The following is a 22,377-nucleotide window of genomic DNA, read 5'->3' on the forward strand; positions in this document are numbered from 1 at the left end:
AATATTTTCTTAATTTCTTCACCCTCTGTAGGGATTTTCTCTGCTTTCCATCTTTGCACAAATATCACTGCAGTTATTATGTGTATAATCAAATATATATATATGTATATATATATGTATGTGTATATATATATATATATATATATATATATATATATATATATATATATATATATATATATATATATGTAGGTCTTTGGTTATTCGGGTTTTCTCCCGCGTAAAATTGGAAGTGTCTTGGCAACGTTTCGACAAAGTCTCATTCGCCATTTTCAAGCTTCAGCTTGCTTCTGGGAGCAATGTGTGACTGCAGCTGTTTCTTCCTTTTTAACTGCTAGTGGGGGTTTGAACTGATTGGGTGGGAGCTTGGCTGTGCTCTGATTGGATGGGGTTTTTTTGGTGCTCTGATTGGATGGGGGTGTGTCCTCTTTGGGTGGGGGCTTGGTTGTGCTCAGATTAGTCTGAGCTGCAGGGGGATTTGAGCTGGTGAGCTGCACAGCTGTTGTCCGGCTTCGTGTTCGCGGTCATGCCACATCTTCACAGTGGGTGTCAGTCTGCTGCATGTATGGATTGGAGGGGTTTGAAATGGCCAATGTTGCAGCTGCGGTCTGGCTTCTGGTCCTTAATCGTGCTTCATGATCAGTGTGGGTTTGGGTCTGCTTTCTGGGTGGATGTGTGGTGGTGACATCCTGTGTGGACCTCGTGAGTGTGGGTCTGGCGTCATTCCTCGTGTTAGGGACACGTTTGTCAATAAGGGCGGGTTTCCAAATGGCTGGTAGGCGGGAGGTATCATCTCGTTTGTTCATGCTGTGTGGGCGTTTTTCTATCTCGATGGCTTCTCTGATTATTCTGTTGTTAAAGTGTTCAGTTTTGGCGATAGTTCTGGTCTTTTTAAAGTCAATATTGTGTCCTGTGGCTTTAAGGTGTTGGACCAGGGAAGAAGTTGGTTCCTCTTTTTTGACTGAGTTCTTGTGTTCTTCAATGCGTGCACTTATTCTTCTGTTGGTTTGTCCCATGCACCGCCTGCCCCACCACATACATTGGACAAAACAAATATTGCACCTCTATGGGGAGGAAATCCACCATCTGACCAGGACCTATGAAAAACTAGAAGTCCAAAGAGCTTCCATTTTATGTGACCTTGCATTCCTACGAAACTGTCGAGATCAAAATTTAATCCCCACATGCTTCCAATTGAAATTCCACTCCAACTCTGCAGCCGCCAAACGCATCCTAAAAAGAACAGAATTGGCACGCATTGAAGAACACAAGAACTCAGTCAAAAATATCTTGTTCATATCTGCGTATGAGTATACCAGTCCAACTCAATCCCTTGTTCTTCTATTTCTTGTTTCCCCTTCAATTCCCCCTTATCTGGTAGCATATCTTTATATCTAAGAATATTTCTAATATTAATAATATTTGGATGTATTAACACTTCTATTGTTGATAACCATGTTGGTATTTTCAAATAATATTTATCTCTGACCTTCTCCCACACCAATAATAATGCATTTCTTACATAATGTCTTTGAAAATAAGTATGCATTTTGCTTCTACCATACCATAAAAAGGCATGCCATCCCAGTTGTAAATTGTGTCCTTCCAAAGTTAATAATATTGTATTTCTCAATCCAATCCAATCTCTCATCCAAGTCAACACTGCTGACTGGTACTATAGTTCCCAATTCGGCAGTCCAAATCCTCCACATAGTCTCACATCTTGTAACATTTTGATTCTTGCTTTCTTCCCTTGCCATATAAATTTCTTTATTATTTTATTAAGATGTTCAAAATATGTCTTTTCCACTTTTATCTGTATTGTCTGAAATAGAAACAATAATCTCGGCAATATATTCATATTTACTATCGCTATCTTTCCCAGTAATGATAACTGTAGATTTTTCCATTTCTCCAAATCTTCCTCAATCTGTTTCTTTAGTTTATAGTAGTTATCTTCCTTTATTGTTACACATCTTGAGGTTAAATATATTCCTAAATATTTTATTTTTTTCACAATTTGAATATTTAATTTCTCCATCAATTCTCTTTTCTGCTTTTCTGTTATTTTTTTAACCAATATTTTTGTTTTGTCTTTATTTATTTTTAGTTCTTCAACCTCTCCATATTTGTGTATTTGTTCTAATAATTTGGGACCTGTTATTTGAGGTTCTTCCAATATAAAAACTAACTAATCTGCAAAGGCTTGTAATTTATATTCTTCTTTCTTAATTTTCATTCCTTTTATATGATCATTTCTTCTTATATTTCTATTTAACACTTCTAAAGTTAAAACAAATAACAATGGTGATAATGGACATCCTTGCCTTGTGCCTTTCATTATATTCACTTTTTCTATCATCTTTCCATTCATTATTATTTTTACCGCTTTTTATAAATTGTTTTAATCATATTTATGAATCTCTCCCCAAACTCCATCATCTGTAATTGTTCTATCATAAATTGCCAATTCACATTATCAAATGCTTTCTGTGCATGTAGAAACATCACCATTTCTTTTTCTGGGTGTACCTCATAATATTCCAAAGTATTCAAAATTATCCTCATATTGTCTCTAATTTGTCGCTTAAGTAAAAACCCATTTTGGTCCTTATGGATTATTTCATTCAAAAGTTTTTTTCTATCACATGTTCACCATATTGAAGCAAAAATCTTATAAATCCACGTTTAGCAATGAGATTGGTCTATAATTTTTGACTTGTAGTAAATCTGTATCTTCTTTGGGTATAAGTAAGCCTCCATCCAAGAATCTGGAATCTTTCCTTTCACCAGTATCATTAAATAAGTCCAACATTACACTGCTCAACATGTCTTGGAATTTATATTTATATAGTTATAAATATAGCTATAATTATATTTATATAGTTCTGCTGGTCGTCCATCTGGGCCCAATGTTTTCCCATTTTTTGTTTTTTAATTGCCTCTGTCAATTCCATCACTGATATTCTTTCTTCTAATATTTCCTTATATAGTTCAGGTACTTTAGGTAAATCAGATTTCTCTAAAAATTGTTATATCTTTCCATCAGGTATCATCTCTTGATTGTATAATTTCTCATAATAGTTTTGAATTATTTTTTTCTTTTCTTCATTTCTATAACATATACTTCCCTTTTCATCTTGTAGTTGTTAATTAACTTCTTTTTTTCCTTTTTCCTTTTGTATGCCAACCATCTGCCTGGTTTATTGCATTTTCAAAAAAGTTCTGTCTCGCAGACCTCAATTTATGTGCCAAAAATTCTTATTCAATTAAATTTAATTCATGTTTTTTCAATTCCATTTGTTTTTTAACTTTATCCTTTTGTGGATTTTTTTGTAATTCTTTCTCTAGTCTATTCTTCTTCTAATTTCTTCTGCATTTGTCTCTCTTTTTTTTCTTTTTTCTTTTTTCTTTTGCCAAATATGTTATTACCAAGCCTCTAATATATGCTTTCATTGTGTCCCATACATTTTGGAGTGATGTATCTTCCTTTTTGTTTATTTTGGGGAAAAAAACTCCAATTCTTTTTCCAAAAATTGTTGAAAGTCTTTTTCATTTACAATTGTTTGGTTCAACATCCATCTATACTTTTTCTTTTGTCCTTTCCATTTTATAATAATCAGATTATGGTCCACCCAAAGATTTGAATCTATATTTTTTCTTGTACATTGTCTATTAAGTCTGTTTACATCCATATTATATCTATCCTGGACCATGACAAGTGTCTATTTAAATAAAAAGTATATTGTTTTTCTTTCAAATGGCTATTTCTCCATGCATCTTGTATACTTAATTCCTCCATCATTGTGAAAAAAGTCTTCAGGAGGATTTTCCTGGGTTTCTTATTTACTTTTATTGTTTTATAGTCCAGGTCCACTTCAGTTACCGCATTGAAATCACCCATTATACATATATTTTCATATTCCAATTCTACTATTTTTCTGTGTAGGTTCCCATAAAAAATAAAAGTTGCAGAACTCCAATACAAGAGAAAAAAAAATTATCCCCAAATACTGTCCATCCAAAAAAGAAAGAAAGAAAGAAAGAAAGAAAGGGAAAAAAACCAAGAAAAGAAAAAGGATATATAATAAAAAATAATAGCTAAAACCAAAAACTAAAAAAAAAGGAAAATTGTAAGCTTCTTCAGGCTCTTCTTGCCTTAATCCAAATTTTAAACGGTATGAATTCTTCTACATCTTATTCCCTCACCAAATAGTACATCAATAAGAACAAGAAAAACCACAGCCAAAAAGAATAACCAAAACATCAATTCCAAAACAAAGTACTTCAAAAAGCTAAAAAAAAAACCAATTAGAAAAATAAGAAAAACAAAAACTCAAAACATAAAAACAAATTCAGGACTCCAATCTCTTCCTTTCTTTCCAAAATGTGTTTCTCTCTTCAACATCTCTCTTCTTGTCTATACAGCCAGCAAATTCAAGGTCAGCCTTTTAAAAACTTTTTTTTTTGCCACTAGATAGCACTGCAGTATAGCCAAACTATGCTTTTCCCCACTTCAATTCTAATCAGTTCCATTCATTGTAATTCATTTATAATCTTTTTCTTCTTTCTCAGAAGAATCAAACACTTTTCTAGCTCTTCTTACCAAACCTGCACTTTTAAGTCAATCCCCAGTCAGTTCATTTTAAAAAAAACTTTTTTTCCTTCTCTCTTAGGCTTTCACTTTCTTCGCAGCTTCAATACCAGAAATGGAGAGCCGATATACACCCGCTCTCCTTCCTTGCTTTAGCCATTTAACCAGTCTATCTATATTAACTCCAAGTGGTTATGAAAGGAAATCTTTTATCTAAAAAATTAGATTCTCACCCAGATGATGGACTTCCTTTTAATTTCTCTGCTCTGTTGTGACTGTCCCCGCTTCTTAGCAGCTCCTATGGCTGCTTTCCTCAGCTGTTCGGTTCAAGAAGCTACCTCTGATCAACCCGGGAGTTTGCGGATTCTCTAAGTTGATCAGTCCGTGGTTCTCTAGTTCACTGTCCCTATGAGACAGTTTAGGTCCATTGAGACCCCCGATCAGCTGGGATATCAGCAGTTCTTCTGGAGCCCCTCAAAAATCTGCTGTACTGCAGCGACACTGGCCATAACTCCCATATATTAAAGGAAGAAATTGGAAAATTAGAAAACCAAAAAAAAGAAATCAGGAAATGAACTAATTAAAGAAACACTGACCCTAGCAAAGCATAAATTAAATATATTAGAACAAGAGGACATTGCAAGAAACTTAAAATTTACCAAACAAAATATCTTTGAACATGCCAACAAGCCAGGGAGATGGCTAACTTATAAATTAAAAAAGAAAAAGGATATATAATAAAAAATAATAGCTAAAACCAAAAACTAAAAAAAAAGGAAAATTGTAAGCTTCTTCAGGCTCTTCTTGCCTTAATCCAAATTTTAAACGGTATGAATTCTTCTACATCTTATTCCCTCACCAAATAGTACATCAATAAGAACAAGAAAAACCACAGCCAAAAAGAATAACCAAAACATCAATTCCAAAACAAAGTACTTCAAAAAGCTAAAAAAAAAACCAATTAGAAAAATAAGAAAAACAAAAACTCAAAACATAAAAACAAATTCAGGACTCCAATCTCTTCCTTTCTTTCCAAAATGTGTTTCTCTCTTCAACATCTCTTCTTGTCTATACAGCCAGCAAATTCAAGGTCAGCCTTTTAAAAACTTTTTTTTTTGCCACTAGATAGCACTGCAGTATAGCCAAACTATGCTTTTCCCCACTTCAATTCTAATCAGTTCCATTCATTGTAATTCATTTATAATCTTTTTCTTCTTTCTCAGAAGAATCAAACACTTTTCTAGCTCTTCTTACCAAACCTGCACTTTTAAGTCAATCCCCAGTCAGTTCATTTTAAAAACTTTTTCCTTCTCTCTTAGGCTTTCACTTTCTTAGCTTCAATACCAGAAATGGAGAGCCGATATACACCCGCTCTCCTTCCTTGCTTTAGCCATTTAACCAGTCTATCTATATTAACTCCAAGTGGTTATGAAAGGAAATCTTTATCTAAAAATTAGATTCTCACCCAGATGATGGACTTCCTTTAATTTCTCTGCTCTGTTGTGACTGTCCCCGCTTCTTAGCAGCTCCTATGGCTGCTTTCCTCAGCTGTTCGGTTCAAGAAGCTACCTCTGATCAACCCGGGAGTTTGCGGATTCTCTAAGTTGATCAGTCCGTGGTTCTCTAGTTCACTGTCCCTATGAGACAGTTTAGGTCCATTGAGACCCCCGATCAGCTGGGATATCAGCAGTTCTTCTGGAGCCCCTCAAAAATCTGCTGTACTGCAGCGACACTGGCCATAACTCCCATATATTAAAGGAAGAAATTGGAAAATTAGAAAACCAAAAAAAAGAAATCAGGAAATGAACTAATTAAAGAAACACTGACCCTAGCAAAGCATAAATTAAATATATTAGAACAAGAGGACATTGCAAGAAACTTAAAATTTACCAAACAAAATATCTTTGAACATGCCAACAAGCCAGGGAGATGGCTAACTTATAAATTAAAAAAAAGAAAAAGAGGGAAGGATAATACAGCAGCTATATGATGAAATGGGGAATTTACAAAACAATGAAGAAGAGAAAAAGATGATTATGCAAAAATATTTTGAAAATCTTTATAAACAGGAAGAAATAGCAAAAGATAAAATAAGTAATTATTTGAAGGAGGAAGGGATGTCACCACTAGAGGAAGAAAAGAGAGCAATGTTAAATAGAGATATAATGTTAGTAGAACTGAAAGCGGCAATTCAGAAGCAAAAGAATAAGACTCTGGGGCCAGATGACCCTCCAGGGGAAATTTATAAAAAATATGGGTGAATTAATAGAACTGTTATTAATGAAAATATGCAATGAAGCATTGAGGGAAGCAGAATTACCAAAATTGTGGCATACATTACAGATAAGAACCAAATTAAAAACTATAGGCCAATTTCACTCCTAAATGCTGACTATAAAATATTTATGAACATTATAGTGGAAAGGTTGAAAAAATTATTAAATGAAAACATACACCCTGACCAGAATGGATTTCTACCAACAAGGCAAATAAGAGACAACACAAGAACTGTAGTGAATATACAAGCAGTGCTTGTTTTTCTGGATGGTCAAAAAGCATTCAATAATTTAAACTGGCAATTTATGATTCCACAATAGAAATATGAATTTTGGAGACAAATTTGAAAATATGATAGAAGCAATATATACCACTCAGAAGACAAGTGTAATAGTAAATGGGGACACCACAAAAGCATTTCAAATAACGAAGGGGGTATGTCAGGGATTTCCATTTTCACCTCTAGTCTTTATCCTGACATTAGAAATATTATTAATTAGAATTAGAGTGAACCAAGAAATAAAAGGAACAAGAGTTAAAAAAGAGGAGTATAAAGTACAGGCCTTCACCAATTACTTGGTATTTTTTATTGAGGAGCCATTGGAAACTGGCCCCATCTTATTACATGAAATAGAAAAATATGGAGACGTATCGGGCCTCAAAATTAACAAAGAAAAGACCAAAATGTTAGCTAAAAATTTAACAATGAATCAGAAAAGAGATCTAGAGAGGGAAACTGGGTTACAAATTGCTAAGAAAATTAAATATTTAGGAATCTGGTAAACAGTGAGGTGCTCTTCAATAAAAGATGACAATTACATAAAATTATTTAACAAATAAAGAAGGAATTGGAAAGGTTTATTAGGAAGAATAGCGACTATCAAAATGAATATTTCACCTGAACTGCTTTATCTATTCCAAACAATCCCTATAAAATTGGATAAGAAATTTTTCATAGATCTAAACAAGATAATTATAAAATTTGTCTGGTCAGGTAAGAAGGCACGGATAAAATTAGTCTCACTTTAGGATAGTAGAAGTAGAGGTGGCTTTGGACTCCCGACGTGGGAACTCTATTATAAGGCAGCGATATTAGTATGGATTGGATAAACTTAAAAAATAGAAGAATTTTAACATTGGAAGGGCATGATTTGCAAAAGGGGTGGCACGCTTTTCTGTGGAACAGGGGAAATAAGGCACACTCGTATTTCTACAGACATAAAATAAGGGATGCATTGTTACAAAGGTGGGAAGACATAAAGAAAAAAACACGATATGATGATCCCCGGGTGGCTATCCACCAGGGAGGCAATGATCCACCCCAATACATTAGAGGTAGGCAAAATCTCAGATATAAAGAAATTTTAGACAATCAAGGGAAACTCAAAAATAATCAGGAATTAAAGGAACAGGGAATATTTATAAACTGGTGGCCATACCTACAGTTACAATCTAGACATAAAAAGGATGCAGAAGAATATGGATTTGATATTTAACCACAACAATTAGATAAACTGTTCGTAAGTCCAGAGGGAAAACTAATAACCGAACTATATAATTATTTACTAGAATTTGATAGGGCGGAGGAGCTGGTGAAAGACCCCATGATTGCCTGGGCCAAAAATGTAGGACACAACATAGAATTAGAAGATTGGGAAGAAATCTGGAAGAAAAATTATACAATAACTAAATCAGTGGCTTATAAGGAAATCCAGTATAAGATGTTTTATCATTGACATTTAGCGCCAGCGAGGCTAGCCAAGAAGTACCCAAACTTAAATCCAAAATGTTGGAAATGCAAGCAGGGTCAAGATACCTTCTTTCACTCATGGTGCCCCGAAGCAAAAAGATATTGGATAAAGATACAGGAATGGCTGCAGGATTTAATATCAACTAGTTAAATATCAAATAGAATTAATTAACTATCAAATAGAATTCAATCTGGAATTATTTCTCTTGATGTTACATATATTAACGGTGGCAAGGATTGCTTTTGCGCAGTATTGGAAGAAAGGTAGTATACAACCAGAGGGATTAGTAATTCAAAAAATATTTGATTGCGCGGAAATGGTTAAACTCACACTAGAGCTACAGGGAAAGAATGACTTGGAATATTATGTGGTATGGGAGAAATGGTATGAATGGATAGATAATAAAATAAGGATTGGAAATGTACATAAAGGAATAGAACGTTTAGAAATAGAATGTATATAATGTATTAAATATTGATTCTAGTTGTATGAATAATGTCACAGATCTGTTAAATATGTAATAGAGATATGTAAAGAGAAAAAATGCAAAAAAAAAAAGAAGAAGAAGAAGAAAGGCTCAAGATCCAGAAAAATCTTGACAGACTTTAACACTGGGCTCTACTAAATAAAATGCAATTCAGTGGTGAGAAAAGTAAGGCTTTGTACTTAATCAAGAAAAAAAACAAGTGAACAGGTATAGAATAAGTGGTAGATGGCTCAATAACAATATCCATAAGAGGAATCTAGGCATCCTAGTAGCAACCACTTAGGTAAGAGCCAGCAGTATATTACAGCTGCCAAAAAAAAAACAAACCCCAATGCAGTCCTAGACTGCATCAATATAGGGACAGTATCAAGATCACAGTTTTACTGCTTTATACCGCACTAGTGAGGTCACAATTAGAATACTGGACCTAGTTATGGTCACCACAACACAAACAAGATGTTGGCATTCTAGAAAGAGTGCATAGAAGACCAACAAAAATCATTAGGAGACTGAAAGCTAAATCTTATGATGAGCAGTTGCAGGAACTAGGTATATGTAGTGTAATGAAGAGAAGGACTAGGGTTAATTGATAGTAATTTTAAGGGATTACAGAGAAAAGGTATTTTCAAAAGCACCTGAGAGCAGAACAAGAAGTAAGGATGGAAAATTATGAAAGAGAGATTCCAACCTAGAATTAAGGAGAAATTTCTTGAGAGTCAGAACAATTGGTGAAATGGCTTGTGGGTGCTCCATCACTGGAGGTTTTTAAGCAGCGATTGGACAGCCATTTGTCTGGAACGGTATAGGGTTTCCTGCTTGGGGATGGGGTTGGACTAGAAGACTTCCAATGTCCTTTCCATTTCTATATTCTGTATATTGAAAGAAATTTATTTTTGTTATTTTTGACAATTGTTGCAAGTCTTAGTTTATTCTGAACCTGACTCCGTTTGCAGATATAGTATATTTGCTGATATTCTGTTTTGGTTATGTTTCCCTTTTTTCCTTTTTTATATTTGTCCATTTTTCTTGTCAGAATCCATTGTGCATGCAGGTTTGGTCTGGGATCTCATTTTATTTCTCTGTGGTATTGTGTTCGATTAGGTTTTTATGAACTCATTTTTCAGATTCCCATGGCTCTTGTTTTCCCCTTCCATCCTTGGAATCCTTCTTAATCTTTTTCTTAATTTGTTGAAGTGAGCCCTCTTAAAGTTAAAATCTAGTGACTTGGTTTAATTACCTGTGCCTGCATTATGTTGAATTTTAGTATGACATGGTTTCTGGGTTTCTACAACTTCTATCCCTTCAATCATTTCATCCCTATTGGTAAAAATTAAGTCCGGTATACTTGACCCCCCAGTTCCCTAATCTACCTTTTTGTTAACAAAAGTATCAACTAAACATGTCAGAACCTGTTTGATCTCCCACTTGCTGCAGAGTTTGTCTTCCAGTTCATGTCAGGGTCATTACTACAGAGGTATGCTTCTGCATATCTTAACTAACTGATTAGAAAACAGTTCATCAATTTCCTCTGCTTGGTTGGATGGTCTGCAGTATACACTTATGTCATTTATTTTTCCTCTACAATATTTGAGAAGGGTTTCCTTCTTGGTGCTGTGTATTTTGGTAGAGGAGTAGTGATTTCTTATGGACAATGCAATTACCCCTCCTCTTTTATTTTATCTTTTTCTTTTTAACAATTTATATCTTTCTAACAATACTTTCAAATCATGGGTTCCATCCCATCAAGTTTTGAGTCCTTTGAGGGAGATGGGCAGTTCAGAAATGTGAAATATAAATAGGTTTCAGTAATGGCAACAATATCATACCTGCTCTCATGTACTAGGACTTCAGGTTCCCTCTGTTTGTTCCCCATACTTTGAGCAATAGTGTATAGGCATCTGAGTCCTTTATGGCTGATATTTTATTTGCTTCCTATTTCTCCTATTTTGTAACTGAGTTAGAATAGAATAACAGAGTTGGAAGGGACCTTGAAGGTCTTCTAGTCCAACTTCTAGTCTGCATTGAAGAAGAATCTTTAGGGTTTTTTTAATAGGTTTTTAAACAGCGAGCACGTGCTCCTGGAGAACGATACGGCCCCTCGCCTCCGCCATAGGGGGGGGGAGGGAAGAGGCGGGTAGGGGGAGAAACCCGTCTGGGAGGGTGTGTCCAGTCCCAGCGTCTGCTCACGGCATTATTCTACCTGGTCCGAAGGGGGGGGAGGGGGGTGTTCATAGCGTAGAGTGTCGTTCCATCTGTACGGTAAGTGGGAGAGGCAGATATGGCGGAGGCGAGGGGCCGTATCGTTCTCCAGGAGCACGTGCTCGCTGTTTAAAAGCGATCACATGCTCCGGCCCCTCAGTCCTTACTCGTTCCCCGGATGGTCGAGACCCTCAGAGCTTGGGTCTTCGGTTGATGCTGTGCAATGCCCGGTCCGTGGTTAATAAGGCTCCCCTGATCTGTGATCTTATTCAGAGGGAGGCCGTGGACTTTACGGGCATTAGGGAGACCTGGTTGGGCACAGAAGGGGGTGTACCCCTGGTTGAACTGTGCCCTCCGGGTTTCCGGGCATTCCATCAGCCGAGGGCCCAAGGTAGAGGTGGAGGGGTGGCGGTTGTGGTTAGAGAAAGTCTAGAGCCGAGGGAGTCCACTGTGCCTCAGATAGCCGGTTGTGAATCCCTCCTTGTGAGGTGGGGCCATAGGAATCAGATGGGTTTGTTGATCATGTACCTGGCTCCTTGCTGCATGACTTCAGCCCTACCTGAGCTGCTGGAGGTGCTTCCGGAGTGGCAGTTGAGATTCCCAGACTTTTGGTCATGGGGGATTTCAACTTGACATCGGCCGGCTTGTCGTCTACGGCGGTCCAGGAGTTCCAGGCTTCCATGACGGCCTTGGACCTGATTCAAGTAATTGATGGCCCTACACACATTGGGGGAGGCACACTGGATTTGATTTATATCTCTGGACAGTAGTTTAATGATCTGGAATTAGGAGATTTAGTGACGGAACCTGTGTCATGGTCAGATCATTTTCTCTTTTTTTTTTAATTGAAAAAGTTTAAAAAAAACAAAAACATTCCCCCCCCCTTTTTTTCCCCTCCCTCCCAGAAAACCCCCTTCCCCCCTCCCTTCCCCACCCCCCCGGCTTCCCGGGTCAATCACAAGCTATTGTTATACATATAGAATAAAATTTTCCCTTCCAATCCAATTGACCTCATCCAAAGCTTTTCATCTCCCAACCCCCTCCCCATTACATAAAATAACTTCCTAATTATTCAAAGGCAATCTGATATTTCTTAATCTGATATCTGTTTTGTAGATAATCAATCCATTTTTTCCATTCAATTAAATATCTTTCCTGCGTATTGTCTTTTAAAAAAGCTGAGATTTTAGCCATCTCAGCCAAATTAATGACTTTCAGTATCCATTCTTCTATTGTAGGTACCTCTTCTTTCTTCCAGTATTGTCCAATCAACAGTCTTGCTGCTGTTATTAAATTCAGAATCAGTTTAGTCTCAATCCCTGTACAATCCGTTATAATTCCCAAAAGGAAAAATTGTGGCAGGAACTTTATCTTCTTCTTCAATACATTTTGAATAATCCACCAAATTCTTATCCAAAAGGCCTTAATTTTCTTGTAAGTCCACCAAATATGAAAATATGTAGTGTCATCACAATCACACCTCCAACATTTCGCTTGGATATTAGGATACATACATGATAATTTTTTGGGATCTAAGTGCCATCTATAAAACATCTTATAAAAATTTTCCTTCAATCCAATTAACCTCATCCAAAGCTTTTCATCTCCCAACCCCTCCCATTACATAAAATAACTTCCTAATTATTCAAAGGCAATCTGATATTTCTTAATCTGATATCTGTTTTGTAGATAATCAATCCATTTTTTCCATTCAATTAAATATCTTTCCTGCGTATTGTCTTTTAAAAAAGCTGAGATTTTAGCCATCTCAGCCAAATTAATGACTTTCAGTATCCATTCTTCTATTGTAGGTACCTCTTCTTTCTTCCAGTATTGTCCAATCAACAGTCTTGCTGCTGTTATTAAATTCAGAATCAGTTTAGTCTCAATCCCTGTACAATCCGTTATAATTCCCAAAAGGAAAAATTGTGGCAGGAACTTTATCTTCTTCTTCAATACATTTTGAATAATCCACCAAATTCTTATCCAAAAGGCCTTAATTTTCTTGTAAGTCCACCAAATATGAAAATATGTAGTGTCATCACAATCACACCTCCAACATTTCGCTTGGATATTAGGATACATACATGATAATTTTTTGGGATCTAAGTGCCATCTATAAAACATCTTATAAAAATTTTCCCTTAAGTTCTGTGCTTGTGTAAACTTAATATTTCTAACCCAGATTTTCTCCCATGTTTCCAACATTATTGGTTCCTGAATATTCTGTGCCCATTTTATCATACAGTCCTTTACCAAATCCTTTTCCGAATCTATTTCAAGCAACACATTATACAATCTCTTTATATGCTCCTGGGTCTGATTTCTAATTTGCTTTATTAAATTTTCCTCCCTTTGCATTATACCAATTTTTTGATCTTCCTTCCATCTAGCACTTATTTGCCCATATTGAAACCAAGTATAATTCGTCCCTTCTTCATTTAATACCTGTAATGGTTTTAATTGCAATCTACCTCCTTCAGCATACAAAAGTTCTTTATAAGTAATCATCTCCTGTTTCTGTTCTATATTTATATTCTCTATTGCATGTCTGGGGCTCGCCCATATAGGAATCTTGTAATCTAATTTATAAGAATATTTTTTCCAGACCCGCAGAAGAGCATGATTCTTAAAAGCCCTATCCACTTTTTTTTCATAAAATAAATACGCATGCCATCCATATAACAAGTCATAACCTTCTATATTCAAAATTCTTTCCTCCGTTAAATTAAACCAGTCACTTATTACTGAAAGGGCTACTGCTTCATAATATAGTTTAAAATTAGGCATTTTTAAGCTACCTCTTTCCCGTGAGTCCTGTATTATTTTCATTTTAACCCTCGCCTTTTTACCCTGCCATATAAATTTATTAATCCCAATCTGCCAATCTTCCAAATTTTTATCCTTTTTAATTATTGGTATCATCTGGAACAGAAACAAAAATCTAGGTAACACATTCATTTTAATAGCCGCAATCCTTCCCAATAGCGATAACTGCAATTTTTTCCAGACACTCATATCATTCTGAACTTTTTGCCATAGCAAGTCATAATTATTCTTATAAAGTTTCTTGTTCGATGAGCTAATATAAACCCCTAAGTATTTAACCTTTTTTACCACCTCAAATCCTGTCATTTCCTCTAGTTTTTGTTTCTGTTGTATAGACATATTTTTAATTATCACTTTTGTTTTATTCTGATTTATTTTAAATCCTGATACCTTTCCATATTTATCAATTACTTCCAACAAAAATCTACTTGAATTTATAGGATTTGTTAAAGTAACCACTACATCATCTGCAAAAGCTCTAACTTTGTACTCATATTGTCTAATCTTAATTCCCTCTATTTTCGTTAATTCTCGTATTTTATCTAATAATGGTTCCAGAGTCAAAACAAACAATAGTGGTGATAAGGGACATCCCTGTCTCGTTCCTTTCGCAATCTTAATAACTTCTGTCAAACTACCATTTATTATAATCTGAGCTGTTTGCTCTCCATAAATCGCTTTAATTATTCTAACAAAACAATCTCCAAATTGCATTTTCTCTATTAATTTAAATAAAAAATCCCAATGCAATCGATCAAAGGCTTTCTCTGCATCCAAAAAAATAAGTGCTGCTGAAGTATTCTTCTTTTCCAAATATTCCAATATATTAATAATCTGTCTAACATTATTCCTCATCTGCCTCCCTTTTATAAAACCAGATTGATCAGTATGAATTCTTTGTTGTAAAACTAACATTAATCTATTTGCTATTATTTTTACAAAAATCTTATAATCATTATTTAAAAGTGAAATCGGCCTGTAGTTACCGGGTTTAGGGCAATCTTGCTCCTCTTTTGGTATCAGTGAAATAAAAGATGTTTTCCATGACGGGGGTATTCCCACTCCTAGTTGTATCTGATTAAATAATTCTTTAAGTGGGCCTAATATTTCATCCTGTAATTTTTTATAATAACTTGCTGTAAGACCATCTGTACCAGGGGTTTTCCCCATTTTTAATTGTTTAATTGCCTCCACTATTTCTCCAGTAGCTATCGACCGATTCAACTCCTCCCTCTGTTCTAATGTTAAAGTATTACCCTTATAATCTTTCAAATAATCATAAATGTCCCTATTCAATATTTTGTCTTTTGCATATAGAGCAGTGTAAAATTCTGAGAATGCCTTTTTAATTTTATCCTGTTGATATATCTCTTTACCTTTATATTCTATTTTTTGTATGACACGTGCTTTCTGTTTTTTCCTTAAGTTATATGCCAACCATCTCCCAGGTTTATTTGCATTACAAAAGGTATTATGTTTAGCATATTGTATATTCGTTGCCACCTGGTCTACCATTAACATATTGAATTGACTCTGTAATATTTTTATAGCCTCTTTAAGTTTGTGATCTTGTGGGTTTTGAATTAATAACTGTTGCTTCCTTTGAATTTCTTCTTCCAAGTACCTACGCTGCCTTTGTTTATTATTCCTCTGCCTATTGTCCAAGTATATACCACTAATAAAAGCTTTACTCGCCTCCCACACAGTTCCTATAGGTGTCCCTTTGTGCATATTAAAATCAAAAAATTCTTTCAACTGTTTCTTACAATGATTTACATTATCCTCATATCTAAACAGATTTTCATTCAGCCTCCATGTTCTACCATCTTTTTTCCCTTGTAATTATTCCATCCATACTGGGCTATGGTCAGTTAAACACCTCGGAAATATCTTCATTTTTTTCACCCTAGAAAGCAAGTCATTAGAAATTAAAATAAAATCAATACGTGAGAAAGATTGGTGCCTATCGGGAAAAAAAGTAAAATCTCTCTCATCTGGGTTCCGTAACCTCCATATATCTCTAAACTCAAAGTCTTCCATCATTTCAAAAAAGGATTTTGGTAGTTTTGCATGTATAGGTATCTTCTTGGAAGAGGTTCTCTTATCACTTCTTATATCAATTACTCCATTCCAGTCTCCTAATAAAATAAACGAACTATAATCCCAGAGGATCAACCTCTCGTGTAACATTTTATAAAACTTTTCTTGTTGCTGATTAGGTGCATAAATACCTATCAGCAAAGTCTTTTTTGCATCTATCACCAGTTCAATAGCAATAAATCTTCCTTGAATATCTGTCTCAATTAGCTTAGCTGGTATATCCTTCCTGATATATACAACAATTCCATGCTTCTTTTCCAAAGCTGATGCAACAAAATGTTTACCTAATTTTGAGTTAATTAAGTATTTTTGGTCTGATAATTTTATATGTGTCTCTTGCAGGCAAATCACATCATTTTTAAATTGTTTCAAGTAGTGAAATATTTTCCTTCTTTTCTGAGCTGAATTCAAGCCATTAACATTCCATGACAAAATTCTATTTGCCATTACTGGCCTCCTGAAGCTTTGAAGCAAACAACGGAAGATCCTCCTCCGGTATCTTTCGTCTAGCTCCTCCCACAGCTTCCATACTGGGGTCCTGACTTTTACTTTGAGACTGTTGCTCTTCTTTACGCTTAAGAGCTCCTCTTGTCACCCTTTGCTCTTGTGGTTCCTCTGATGCTGGCAGCAATGAAGGCTCTTGGATCACCATGCCTTCTTGAATCTCTTGAAGTTTTTCTATCACTTCTATTTCGACTTTCAAAACTGTAGAAAGAAAATCCTTTGCCTTTAAAACAGTGTCAATTCTATATCTCCTTCCTTGATAAAATACTGTCAGTCCAACTGGCACCTCCCATCTGAATTGAATCTGATGTTTTTTAAGTTCTTGTGTAAAAAAAGCAAATTCCTTCCTATCTCTTAACATCTTTGAAGGAATCTCTTTCAACACCTTCAGCTCCTGTTCTCCAATTTTTAAAGTTGTCTGTTGGTTAAGTTGGTTTGAAAAAATACAGATAGAAAAATGGACAAAAAAACTAAGGGAAAATTATTCGATAAATAGATGTGAAACCGAATTTGAATATTTAGTATCTCGGATTATGAAAGATGAAATTGGGCTAAAGGGACTCGTTAGTAGGGTTTATAAGATTATAAATTCTGATGAAAAATTACAAAGAGTGATGAGGATAAATTGGGAAAAAGATCTTAATATTGAAATATCAGAGTCAGATTGGAATGTGAATTGGAAGAGTAGAATTATGAGAACTTTATCTACAAGGATTAAAGAGCACAATTATAAAGTTGTTTGGAAATGGTATTTGACTCCAGTAAGATTGTCACAAATGGATAAAAAAATCAGTAAAAAATGTTGGAGATGTGAGATGGAATTGGGGACTTATGAACATATGTGGTATAATTGTGATAAGGTTAAAAAGTTTTGGCAACAATTGGAGAAAATGATATTTGAAATGATGGGGAAAGTAATAACATTGAGAGTGGAAACTATATTATTGTTGGTAATTAAGGAAATAGAATTAACAAAATATGAAAAAGAATTGATTAGAATTATGATTATAATAGGTAGAATTATAATAGCTAGATATTGGAAACTAGATGTGATTTTTAGAATAGAAGAGTGGAATTCTGAAATGTGGAAATTAGCTTTAAATGATAAAATGACATGTGATATTAAAATTAGAAGTGGTGTGTATAAAGAAGATATTTTTTGGAAGACTTGGAAACCATTTGTGGACTTTGCGCTTGGAACATTGGACGCTTCAGTACCTGTACCTCGAGAACGTGGATTTTGGCAATCATGAGGATATATCCGAAGACCCAAATCTTCCTTTTATGTATAGCACAAGGGTGTAATAATGTATTTTCTTTTTGTTTGTTTGTTGCAAAAAAAAAAAAAGTAATAAAAAAAAAAAAACATCTTTGAAGGAATCTCTTTCAACACCTTCAGCTCCTGTTCTCCAATTTTTAAAGTTGTCTGATATGAAACTTGCAGAATCTGATTTCTCATAGTCCTTTTCACAAAATAAACCACAATGTCCCAAGGAAGCTTTCTCTGTCTTGCGATCCAGGAGTTAACTCTATATATTTTATCAATTTGGTAAGCTACCTCTTGGGGTTTGACTTCAATAAATTCAGCCAATGCTTCTGATATAATTTTTCTTAAGTCTTCTCCTCGCTGTTCTTGCATACCACGGATTCTAAGAGCTCCTTCCATAAGTTTATATTGTAATATCACAACCTGATCTTCATTTTGTTCCACTTTTTTCTGAACACCTTGCATTTTTTCTTCTAAATGCTTATTTGACTGAGAGATCTGTTGCATTTCTTCTTCCAATCCCTCAATTTTTTTACTCAATCCTTGAACAGCCATGAGAATATCTTCTCTTATTTTTGCATTAAAATTCTCCATCATCTCTTTTTGCCTATCTTCAGAAAGTTTTAATTGTACTTTCAATATATCCTCAAGACTTGGTTCAGATCCCCTTCTTCCAGAAGGCTTTAAAGGTTTAGCTGTCATTCTGTCTTCAAAAGAATCAGGAATTTAAACTTAACAACTTTCCTTTACTCCTTTCAGTATAAGAGAACTCCGTTTTTAAGAATCCACAAATAACGCTACTTTGTTGTACTAAAAAAATTCACTTTCACTTTCAGACGCCATTTTAAAAGTCAATTAATCAGAGACAAAGAGGTTTCAAGTTTCAAAAAGGGAGTCGGTATACTTGCCGTGTTGATTCTACTTCAAAGATCGAACGCTTGTGAAATTCCCGTCTGCTTAGAAATCAATCAATTTAATAAGTCCTTTTGAGCAGAAATGACCCCTACTCCTTTTTCCTGAAAAAAAACAGGAGCGCGTTTGAAGTTGGAGATAGTGAAGTTCGGTGGGACCATAAATCCAGGAAAATTCGCTCTTAAGAGCAAACCCCCTGTCTAGATCGACCACTCCCCCACAACTCTGCATAACCCACTTATGCCCAAAGGGTATGCTAAGGTCAGTGAACAGTGATTTATACTGTTTCACTGACTTTTACAATCTTCTAACGCGGAGTGCCCTGTTAGAGCACCTGGCAGGAGCGGTGACGTCACTGGAGCCTCATGGTCAGATCATTTTCTCCTTCGCCTAGACTTTCGGACTGCCGCCCACCACCACAGGGAGACGGAACCAATTCCGTCCCAGGCGCCTGATGGACCTGGAGAGGTTCCTGACGGAGCTTGGGCCGTTCCCTGAGGATCTTGCCCACGGCACGGCCGAAGAACTAGTCATGGCCTGGGAACAGCTGGGGCTGGGGCTTTGGACTGTGTCGTGCCTTTGCGGCCTCTGACCCGGCATAGATCTCAATTGGCTCCTTGGTTTTCTGAGGAGCTAAGAGAGATGAAATGCCAGAGAAGACGCCTAGAGAGTACCTGGAGGTCTAGCCGCTCCGAGGCTGATCGGACACTAGTTAGGTCTTTTTCTTTTTTTTTTTTTATTGAAAGAGTTTTATAAAAAAACAAAAACATTTTTCCCCCTTTTTTCCCCCTCCCTCCCAAAAAAACAAAAAACAAAAACAAAACACCCCCCTCCCTCCCCCACCCCCCGGCTTCCCGGGTCAATCACAAGGTAAAGTTATACATAAACCAAACATAGAATAAAATTTTCCCTTCCAATCCAAACAACCACATCCAAAGCTTTTCGTCTCCCAACCCCCTCCCCATTACATAAAATAACTTTCTAATTATTCAAAGGCAATCTGATATTTCTTAATCTGATATCTGTTTTGTAAATAATCAATCCATTTTTTTCCATTCAATTAAATATCTTTCCTGCGTATTGTCTTTTAAAAACGCTGAGATTTTAGCCATCTCAGCCAAATTAATAACTTTCAATATCCATTCTTCTATTGTAGGTATCTCTTCTTTCTTCCAGTATTGTCCAATCAATAGTCTTGCTGCTGTTATTAAGTTCAAAATCAATTTAGTCTCAATCCCTGTACAATCCGTTATAATTCCCAAAAGGAAAAATTGTGGCAGGAACTTTATCTTCTTCTTCAGTACATTTTGAATAATCCACCAAATTCTTATCCAAAAGACCTTAATTTTCTTGCAAGTCCACCAAATATGAAAATATGTAGCATCATCACAATCACATCTCCAACATTTCGCTTGGATATTAGGATACATACATGATAATTTTTTGGGATCTAAGTGCCATCTATAAAACATCTTATAAAAATTTTCCCTTAAATTCTGTGCTTGTGTAAACTTAACATTTCTAACCCAGATTTTCTCCCATGTTTCCAACATTATTGGTTCCTGAATATTCTGTGCCCATTTTATCATACAATCCTTTACCAAATCCTTTTCGAATCTATTTCAAGCAACACATTATACAATCTCTTTATATGCTCCTGGGTCTGATTTCTAATTTGCTTTATTAAATTTTCCTCCTTTGCATTATACCAATTTTTGATCTTCTTTCCATCTAGCACTTATTTGCCCATATTGAAACCAAGTATAATTCCTCCTTCTTCATTTAATACCTGTAATGATTTTAATTGCAATCTACCTCCTTCAGCATACAAAAGTTCTTTATATGTAATCATTTCCTGTTTCTGTTCTATATTTATATTCTCTATTGCATGTCTAGGGCTCGCCCATATAGGAATCTTGTAATCTAATTTATAGGAATATTTATTCCAGACCATAAAGAGCACTTCTCAACACATGATTCTTAAAAGCCCTATCCACTTTTTTCCATAAAATAAATCGCATGCCATCCATATAACAAGTCATAACCTTCTATATTCAAAATTCTTTCCTCTGTTAAGTTAAACCAGTCACTTATTACTGAAAGGGTTACTGCTTCATAATATAGTTTAAAGTTAGGCATTCTTAAACCACCTCTTTCCGTGAATCCTGTATTATTTTCATTTTAACCTCGCCTTTTTACCCTGCCATATAAATTTATTAATCCCACTCTGCCAATCTTCCAAATTTTTATCCTTTTTAATTATAGGTATCATCTGGAACAGAAACAAAATCTAGGTAACACATTCATTTTAATAGCAATCCTTCCCAATAGGGATAACTGCAATTTCTTCCAGCCACTCATATCATTCTGAACTTTTGCCATAGCAAGTCATAATTATTCTTATAAAGTTTCTTGTTCGATGAGCTAATATAGACCCTAAATATTTAACCTTTTTACTACCTCAAATCCTGTCATTTCCTCTAGTTTTTGTTTCTGTTGTATAGACATATTTTTAATTATCACTTTTGTTTTATTCTGATTTATTTTAAATCCTGATACCTTTCCATATTTATCAATTACTTCCAACAAAATCTACTTGAATTTATAGGATTCGTTAACGTAACCACTACATCATCTGCAAAAGCTCTAACTTTGTACTCATATTGTCTAATCTTAATTCCTCTATTTTCATTAATTCTCGTATTTTATCTAATAATGGTTCCAGAGTCAAAACAAACAATAATGGTGATAAGGGACATCCCTGTCTTGTTCCTTTCGCAATCTTAATAACTTCTGTCAAACTACCATTTACTATAATCTGTGCTGTTTGCTCTCCATAAATCGCTTTAATTATTCTAATAAAACAGTCTCCAAATTGCATTTTCTCTATTAATTTAAATAAAAAATCCCAATGCAATCGATCAAAGGCTTTCTCTGCATCCAAAAAAATAAGTGCCGCTGAAGTATTCTTCTTTTCCAAATATTCCAATATATTAATAATCTGTCTAACATTATTCCTCATCTGCCTCCCTTTTATAAAACCAGATTGATCAGTATGAATTCTTTGTTGTAAAACTAACATTAATCTATTTGCTATTATTTTTACAAAAATCTTATAATCATTATTTAAAAGTGAAATCGGCCTATAGTTACCAGGTTTAGAGCAATCTTGCTCCTCTTCGGTATCAGTGAAATAAAAGATGTTTTCCATGACGGGGTATTCCCACTCTAATTGTATCTGATTAAATAATTCTTTAAGTGGGCCTAATATTTCATCCTGTGTTTTTTATAATAAGTTGCTGTAAGACCATCTGTACCAGGGTTTTCCCATTTTAATTGTTTAATTGCCTCCACTATTTCTCCAGTAGCTATCGGCCGGTTCAGCTCCTCCTCTGTTCTAATGTTAGAATATTCACCTTATAATCTTTCAAATAATCATAAATGTCCCTATCAATAT

General features: G+C 35.0%; 1 protein-coding gene across 5 annotated transcripts in view; it reads right to left on the reverse strand.

Moving 5' to 3' along the window:
• The window catches only part of RELL2 (RELT like 2), a 159,661-nt gene that overhangs the window by 37,828 nt on the left and 99,456 nt on the right, over positions 1–22,377 (reverse strand). The window contains exon 6 of one of the 5 annotated variants that reach the window (XM_058174619.1): positions 15,819–16,043. The exons of the other annotated variants lie outside the window; for them this stretch is intronic. The gene's annotated coding sequence lies outside the window, so the exon portion shown is untranslated. Of the gene's footprint in view, positions 1–15,818; positions 16,044–22,377 lie in introns of those variants that run through there. 5 annotated transcript variants of the gene reach the window in all.

Source organism: Ahaetulla prasina, chromosome 3 (assembly GCF_028640845.1).
Source record: "Ahaetulla prasina isolate Xishuangbanna chromosome 3, ASM2864084v1, whole genome shotgun sequence".
NCBI classification, from domain to species: domain Eukaryota; kingdom Metazoa; phylum Chordata; class Lepidosauria; order Squamata; family Colubridae; genus Ahaetulla; species Ahaetulla prasina.